Raw genomic sequence first — 7,489 nt, forward strand, 5'->3', positions numbered from 1 at the left:
TATCTTCAACCTTTGGATTCTCCTTCTTTTCCAACCTTCATCTTCAACCAGTGGAAAGGAGAGCATGTGGAACACCCTTGGAAAGCTTCTTCAACAAGTCAGAGTTCTCATCTCTTCTTGAACTATACCATCTCGAGGCATGTAGTCTCATTTTCTCTTGTTATTCCCTTCTTCCTTCCATTTACATCTCTATGAATAGATAATGTGGATGTATGGCTAGTTGATTGTTCTATTGATAGATGGATGAACGATGAGGATGAGAGCTTGAGGTGGGATTTATTTTTTCTTTTACATTGATTTTTTAGGTTGAGGATTGTCCAAACTCAAGAAAAACACCATGAATACCGAGATGTTAAATGCATTTTAGTATTATCACTACGGTTAGTTTTGACATCTTTCAAATCTCATTCCATTGATAAGATACCTATTGATCGTCCTATTAGTAGTCTTAAAAGAGTGATCCACCTTTAAAAGAGTGTCTTCCTAACGGGATTGAAGCACAAGAGAAGCCTTCTTCAACGATTGTTGTTTTTTTCTTTCATAGTTTAGTCTCTCTCTCCGGCACCCAATGGTGGGAAAGGCATACTTTTTTGCAATACATAAGAGTAAATGAAATATTTTTAATTTTGTCTATATAACTTATTTTTAAAAAATTTTAAAAATAGGTCCTCCATCCATGAGCCCAATTGCTCTCCTGCCTACATAAAAATATTGAAGTTGAAAATTTTCAAATTTATCTCCTTAATCTTAATTTCTATATAAAAGAAATTGAGGGGTTAAAATATCACGTTATTATTTCATTTTTCTTCCTTCTTTTATCCGCACTTTCTTATTTTTCTTTTTTTCTCTTAGAATCTTTAATCTCTTTTATTATTCTCTTAAAATCTCTCTTTACGGATTTTCCTTTGTCTATTTCTTTTCTCTCCCTTAAAAATCTTTACATCTCTCTCACTTTCATTTTTTTCTTAAAATCGTTTGCCATTCTACTAGTTCTTCTGTCTTTATTTCATTTCTTTCTTTTCAAAATCTTTATCTGTCTCTCTCTCCCTCTGGGCACACATTTTTCACTTAAGCACCCTTGCTCTTCTACTAGTATCTTAAAAATATTATATATATATCTCTCTCTCTCATTTTCCCCTTAAAATCTCTTGCTCTTCTAGTAGTTTTTCTCTTAAAATCTCTCTAACTTCTACTAGTCTTTCTCTTTATTTCTTTCCACCCACCTATAAATCTTTCATCTCTCTCTTAATTTTCTCTTAGAATCTCCTGCTCTTTTACTTGTTTTTTTCTGTCTATATTTTATCTCTTAAAATTTTTATGTCACCCTCTCTAACTTTTTCAATAAAGGTTTATGAAATACTTTCCTTTAAAAAGAATTTCCTTCCTTCGCTTTATAAAGTTTTTAACTTCTTTACCAAATAACACACCACATATAAGTTGAAGCTAACCTTTGGGTAAATATGAAATGATGGAGAATGAACATAGCTTTAAGATTAGTTACCCATGATAAAGGTGTCAGGAATGGCCAAGCCTCATAATGACGGTCTAGTTCTTTTTTTTTTCTATTTACGTTTTTTAATACACTCCAAAAATAAAACCCAAACAAATTTTGGGATGCAAACAACCTTGTTTGCAGAGGAGGCAATGTCAAGCTGGGTGAGGACACATATTCCAATGCTCCACAATACTTCAATATAAAGTAGCATCCTTAAACTTTGAACTCTTACTGGCAAATAATTTTATGAAAGTGGCCATCAGCGTGTTCATGGGTTTGGCTTCATGCATTTTTTGTATGCTTAAAAGGATTGAAGTTTTTACTTTCTTTGATATAACACCAAGCTTCGTCTTGACATTGGTGGATTCACTTCCTAGGAAATAGAATGAAGATTTTCCAAGTTTCACTTTTACTTGTAGGGGGAGGGGTCTTCTATTTAACTAACAGTGTCATTTTCATCTTTTTGATCATTTTTAGTCTATAACACATTGTCGTTTGTTAGAGGGCCATTACACATAACATGGTCCAATAACACAATGTTGCTCACAGCATATAATTATCATCCTCCTCATTCAAGGGGTTTCTTTTGATAAAATTGGACTTCAGTCCAAAACGTACTACATTGTTCATTTTCATTCATTCTTCTTGTTGTGCATGTTTTGGTAGGTTTGACAGACTGTGCTGAGCATATAGTACACCAAAATTTTAGAAAATTGAAAGGATTTATGTGAGCTATGGTTATTGAGGTGTCCTTACTTACAATAAGGCACAAACATATGCAATAATGGACAAAGTTCCAAGCCTCTTTCACGTAACCTGCATTGTAAATGTGTGAGTTGTTCTACAAGATTGGTCACCCAAATGCCTTAGGAATAGAACACACAAGCATATTAATCATATCTTTATTAAATCCTATATCCAACTGTAATTGAGCAATCCTAAATCCTATATCCAACTGTCATTGTGTCTATGGATATATTTGAATTATCCTTCTATCATTCTTGTCTTCTGTTGTATCCTTCACAGCCCTACAACTACTTCCTTCATGTCCATTCTCTCATTTGGATACACCCTTGAACATGACAGGCCTATCTCCATGATCATCACCAGCAGATCATTCATACCAGCTGATCTTTCACTTGGCATAGTATTGCTTTCATTCAAAAGAAGGCTGTCAATGACATCTGAAATTGCAACAGGAAATGCTTCAGCCACCCATTGCCTCAAACTAAAATCCCTGTCAAACTGTTCATCAGTAGGATTTCTTCCTGTAAACACCTCAAGGAGGAGAATTCTGCAGCTGCAGACATCAGCTTTGGTTGACACCTTTCCAGCCATTCCAAATTCTAATTCAACCATTCAACAATATTAAACATGATTAGGGAGCCCCAAAATAATTGGATAATGTTAATGCATGACACAATAGCATTGATTGCTCCCTAATGGATTTAAGATCAATTGAACCTCCAATCCTGCCTTTCTCATTTTGTATTCTCATGCACATCTAAAAAGAATACAAGATTATTGTATAGAGCAGAAGTCCAATATATATGATGTTCAAGTACCCTTAAAGAAATCAAACATGTATCCATATATATATATATAGGGATACATATGTATATATATATATATATATATATATATATATATATATATATATATTGTGGAGCCTGTGAGGTTTGTTGAGGTTCATTAATTGTATGGTGTTGCTTTCAACTCTCCGGTGACAGATCTCCACGTTCTTCTAAATATCTCACAAATTGTGTGAATTATTTAATAGTGTCAATTGTCAGCCAATCTTAGGCCATTCGGTAGACAGGTACGTGTGATTAGGGATTTTTAATACAAGGAACAAAAATTACAGCTTATGTTAAGGAAGAAGATCAATTGAAGACTATTGCTTGTTGAAAATATGTCACCAACACATATTTGTGTACATGAGCACAAAAGAATGCAAAAACTAGTATGCAACACCACAAGCCATATGAACAACAAATAGGTCATCCAAAAATAGTTAATCAATGACCTCTACATTATTGAGCTAGGAACCGCCTGTGCATGTCTTTATGTGTGAACTTACCAAATCATGATGATTCGATGGATCATGGGTTTTTGCACATCAATTAATGTATTTATTGATATTATATTGTGAATCATACAAACACACACAGAAACACTGAAAAGAGTATAATTACCTGGACCACATAAGTCAGGGTATATATATATATATATATATATATATATAGGGGATAGAGAGAGAGAAAAAAATTGGTAAAAACTAGACACTTTAACATTTTTTCTTAAAACATATTTTAAAATAAAATATTTACAGCCTAAATATTTATAAAAATATTTTGATATAAAAACATGCTTTGAATCAAGTTGTTTTTTGTAAAAAGTTGATTTGTCTATTATCAAAATATTGATGCTATGATAGCCATTCCTTTTTGCTAATTATGAAAACACTATTAAAGCCCCAAAATGATCAACTTAATATATATTTTGTGTTAATCTATTCTTATACTTAAGATTATATTGGTAAGGTTACATTAAAAAAAACACTTTAAATAACATAATTAAAGGGTCTGGTTTTTGTCCCTGACGTGTTCGTCTGGTTTCTACAAATCACTATATACATATATATATATATATATATATATATATATATATATATATATATATATATATATATATATATATATATATATATATATATATATATATATATATATATATATATATATATATATATATATATATAGGGAGAGAGAAAACAGTCCACTAGAACTGGCAAAACCACTCACTTTCTCTATCTCTCTTTATTTCACCTCACCTTCTCTTGGGCCCCTCCCATACACTCCCCCCTCCCTTTCTCAATCTCTCCATCAGAGCATTATTGAAGAGAAAGACTGTACACACACATACTCACACATCGAGACAGACAAAATTTATAAAATTAAGAGATAGTACCAGGTGCAATGCATCCCATGGTTCCAAGGGTGGTGGTAAGAGTCGATGACTTGTGACCAACTATAAACTTTGTGATGCCAAAATCACCAACCTATGCAGTCATGCTTTCGTCTAGAAGTACATTACGTGACTTCAGATCACAATGAAGTATCATCTCCGAGTAACCATGGTGAAGATACTCTAAAGCACAAGCGACATCTATCATGATATTCAATCTTTGGAAGAGATTCAAGTGATGGGCACCCGAATGTAGACAAACTTCCAGGCTCCCAAGAGGCATGTATTGGAGAACTAAAGCCTAGAAATCTTCATTACAGCAAGACGTAATGACTTCAACAAGGTTTCGGTGCCTGATTTGGTGCAACATTGTGCATTCAATGTCAAAACTTTTAGATGCTCCCTCAAATGACAAATTAAGGACCTTAACAGGCACTGTTGTTCCATCTGCTAGAATTCCTTTGTACATTGAACCAAAGCTTCCACTCCCAAGAAGTTTGCATCACTGAAATTGCTCGTTGCATGCGATATCTCTCTTTAAGAAATCACTGCGAGTGTAACTCCTCGTAATCTTTCAATGTCGTCAGGACACTTTGACAACTCCCTGTTTCTATAGCATGAGTACCAATGAGTGTGCAAACAAAGACCAAAAGTGCTGAGCCTCCTATTGCGCAAGCAGCGACGACTCTAGCCGCATTGCTCTTACATTGCCTCTCTGTTTTGTCTAAGCACAATGGGACATGGAATTTGGGAGCTCCACATAGTGCATAGTTCCCTAGGAACGACTCGGCAGAAAGGTTTGCAAACTTTGCACAACTTGGAATCTCGCCTTCCAATAGATTGAAGGACAAGTCCAAGGCCTGGATGTGTTGAAGTTTCTCCAATGATTTTGGTATCTCTTTGGAAAGCTTCTTTTGGGAAAGGTCAATAGTGTCAAGGTTTAGCATGTGATCAAGTTGTTCGGGAGTGTGACCATCAATTGTGTTCCAAGAGAGATTCAAATACTCCAGCATTTGGAGCTTTGATAATGATGCAGGCAACTCTCCACTCAGCTTGTTTGCAGAGATATCCATGTTGATCATCATGGCAAAATTCCCGAGACCCAAAGGCAAGTGACTAGCGAAGGAGTTGTCCCACAAGTATAGCTCCCACAAGTCCTTCAACTCACAAAGATCAGGTGGTAGTGTTGATGATAAATTGTTTGAGCTTAGACCCAGCCTTTGCAAACTAGTGAGATTTTTTATAGAGCTTGAAACTGACCCAGTTATCATGTTGTGTCTAATATCAAAAGCGTACATGTGGACCAACTGGTAGATTGATAGTGGGATTGAGCCTTCTAATGCATTGTTGTCGAGAAGCAACACCTGTAAGCTGTGCATCTGTCCTATATTTGGTGGAATGAGCCCTTTTATTTTGTTGGAACTCAAATCTAAGTCAATTAACTTGGTCAAGTTGGCAAGGCTATGGATAGTACCTTCAATCTGATTAGAGGAAAGGACAAGTTTCGACAAGGTAGTTGTCAAGCTTCCATCAGAGGCAGGAAGAATACTGTTCAAAAGGTTATCTAATAGATAAACTTCGTCTAGCATCTGACACTGGGTGAAGGATGTGAGAATGGAGAGCTCACGGTTGCCAGGGACATTAGTCAACATATTTCCCCAAAGGGAAAGGTATATGAGTTGTGACAGACTACCTAGTTCTAATGGTATTGGACCACTAAATTTATTCCTTTCTGCATAGAAAAGGATAGAAGGGCATGCCTAGTTTACTTCAAGGCCGCCTTCAACATTCACCGTATCCATCCAGAACCTGTTGTAGACAGTACTCTTCACCATCTCAGTTCCAGGCAATCTTGATGCTCACTTCTTGACACCAGAAGCATCCCTTCCAGCAGAAACAATATCCTGGACATCGACATTTTCTCCAATATATTCTTCCTTTTGGCAAGATACCATCATTTACTGATTACAAGATTAGCTCTTGACAGAATTATAATGAAAGATATTTGGAAAATGGAAACAGATCTACCGCAAGTGGTAGGTGCGAGAAGCCCTAGTCGTCCTACTCTTCAGTCTTCACATTCATCTTTTTCATCAGGCCTTGTTAGTTAATAGAGGCATCATTATGTCTGATATTGATCGATCTCAAACAATTTGATATGAAAAAAATTTAATATCTGATTAAGAAATCAGATCGATTCAGATTTAAGAAATGACATCTGATTGAATTCAGATATATATAAATATGTGGATTTAGATCAAATTTAATTGTAAATGAATATCATATATCCAATGCTCTTACATGAAAATTGGCCAAATATGGTTCAAAATAATTTGGAGTCGAATTCTATGAATGTAAAAAATGAATTCAGATCAAATTCAAATTTACATTAAATCCCCCCATCCACCTGCCACTTGTTAAAAGCCTCCATTAATGTCAAATGAGTTCCAAAATTCCATATCAAGCTATAAGTTTTCCCACTCAACTTCGGCCTCTGTAGGTAGGACCTGCTGTTGCCCCAAATATATTGTTCACTGTCCATTCAATGAACCTGGCATCAATTAATGGCAATATTATTTGATAGAGTCAACAACTACTTTTCTAATGGGCCATTTTTGGACTTCGCCATTTTGAATGATTGCCAGAAGGGAGATCCCACCTTATTTATGTCAGCACTTGATGCCTTCCTAGGCAGTTATGTCGCCCTACTTATGCAGCTGCTCAAGTTGTTGTATATAAAACATTATTATGTGGCTATTTGTCACTACTGACGCCTTTTTGGACATATATAAAACATTAGTATGTATCTATTTGTCACTAGTGACGCCTTTTGGACATACATAAAACATTTGTCACTAGTAACTGCCTAGGAAGGCATACAGGTATGACACCATTTCCGAAGTCACTGGTAGTACTGTTGATGACTCGTTATTATCGTGCCTATCCTAAATAATTGTCATTTCTAATATGATTTTTCACTAAATTAATCCAATCAAATATGTAAATCATGCATTCATTATTTCCCAC

Source organism: Nymphaea colorata, chromosome 13, assembly GCF_008831285.2.
Source record: "Nymphaea colorata isolate Beijing-Zhang1983 chromosome 13, ASM883128v2, whole genome shotgun sequence".
Lineage (NCBI taxonomy): Eukaryota > Viridiplantae > Streptophyta > Magnoliopsida > Nymphaeales > Nymphaeaceae > Nymphaea > Nymphaea colorata.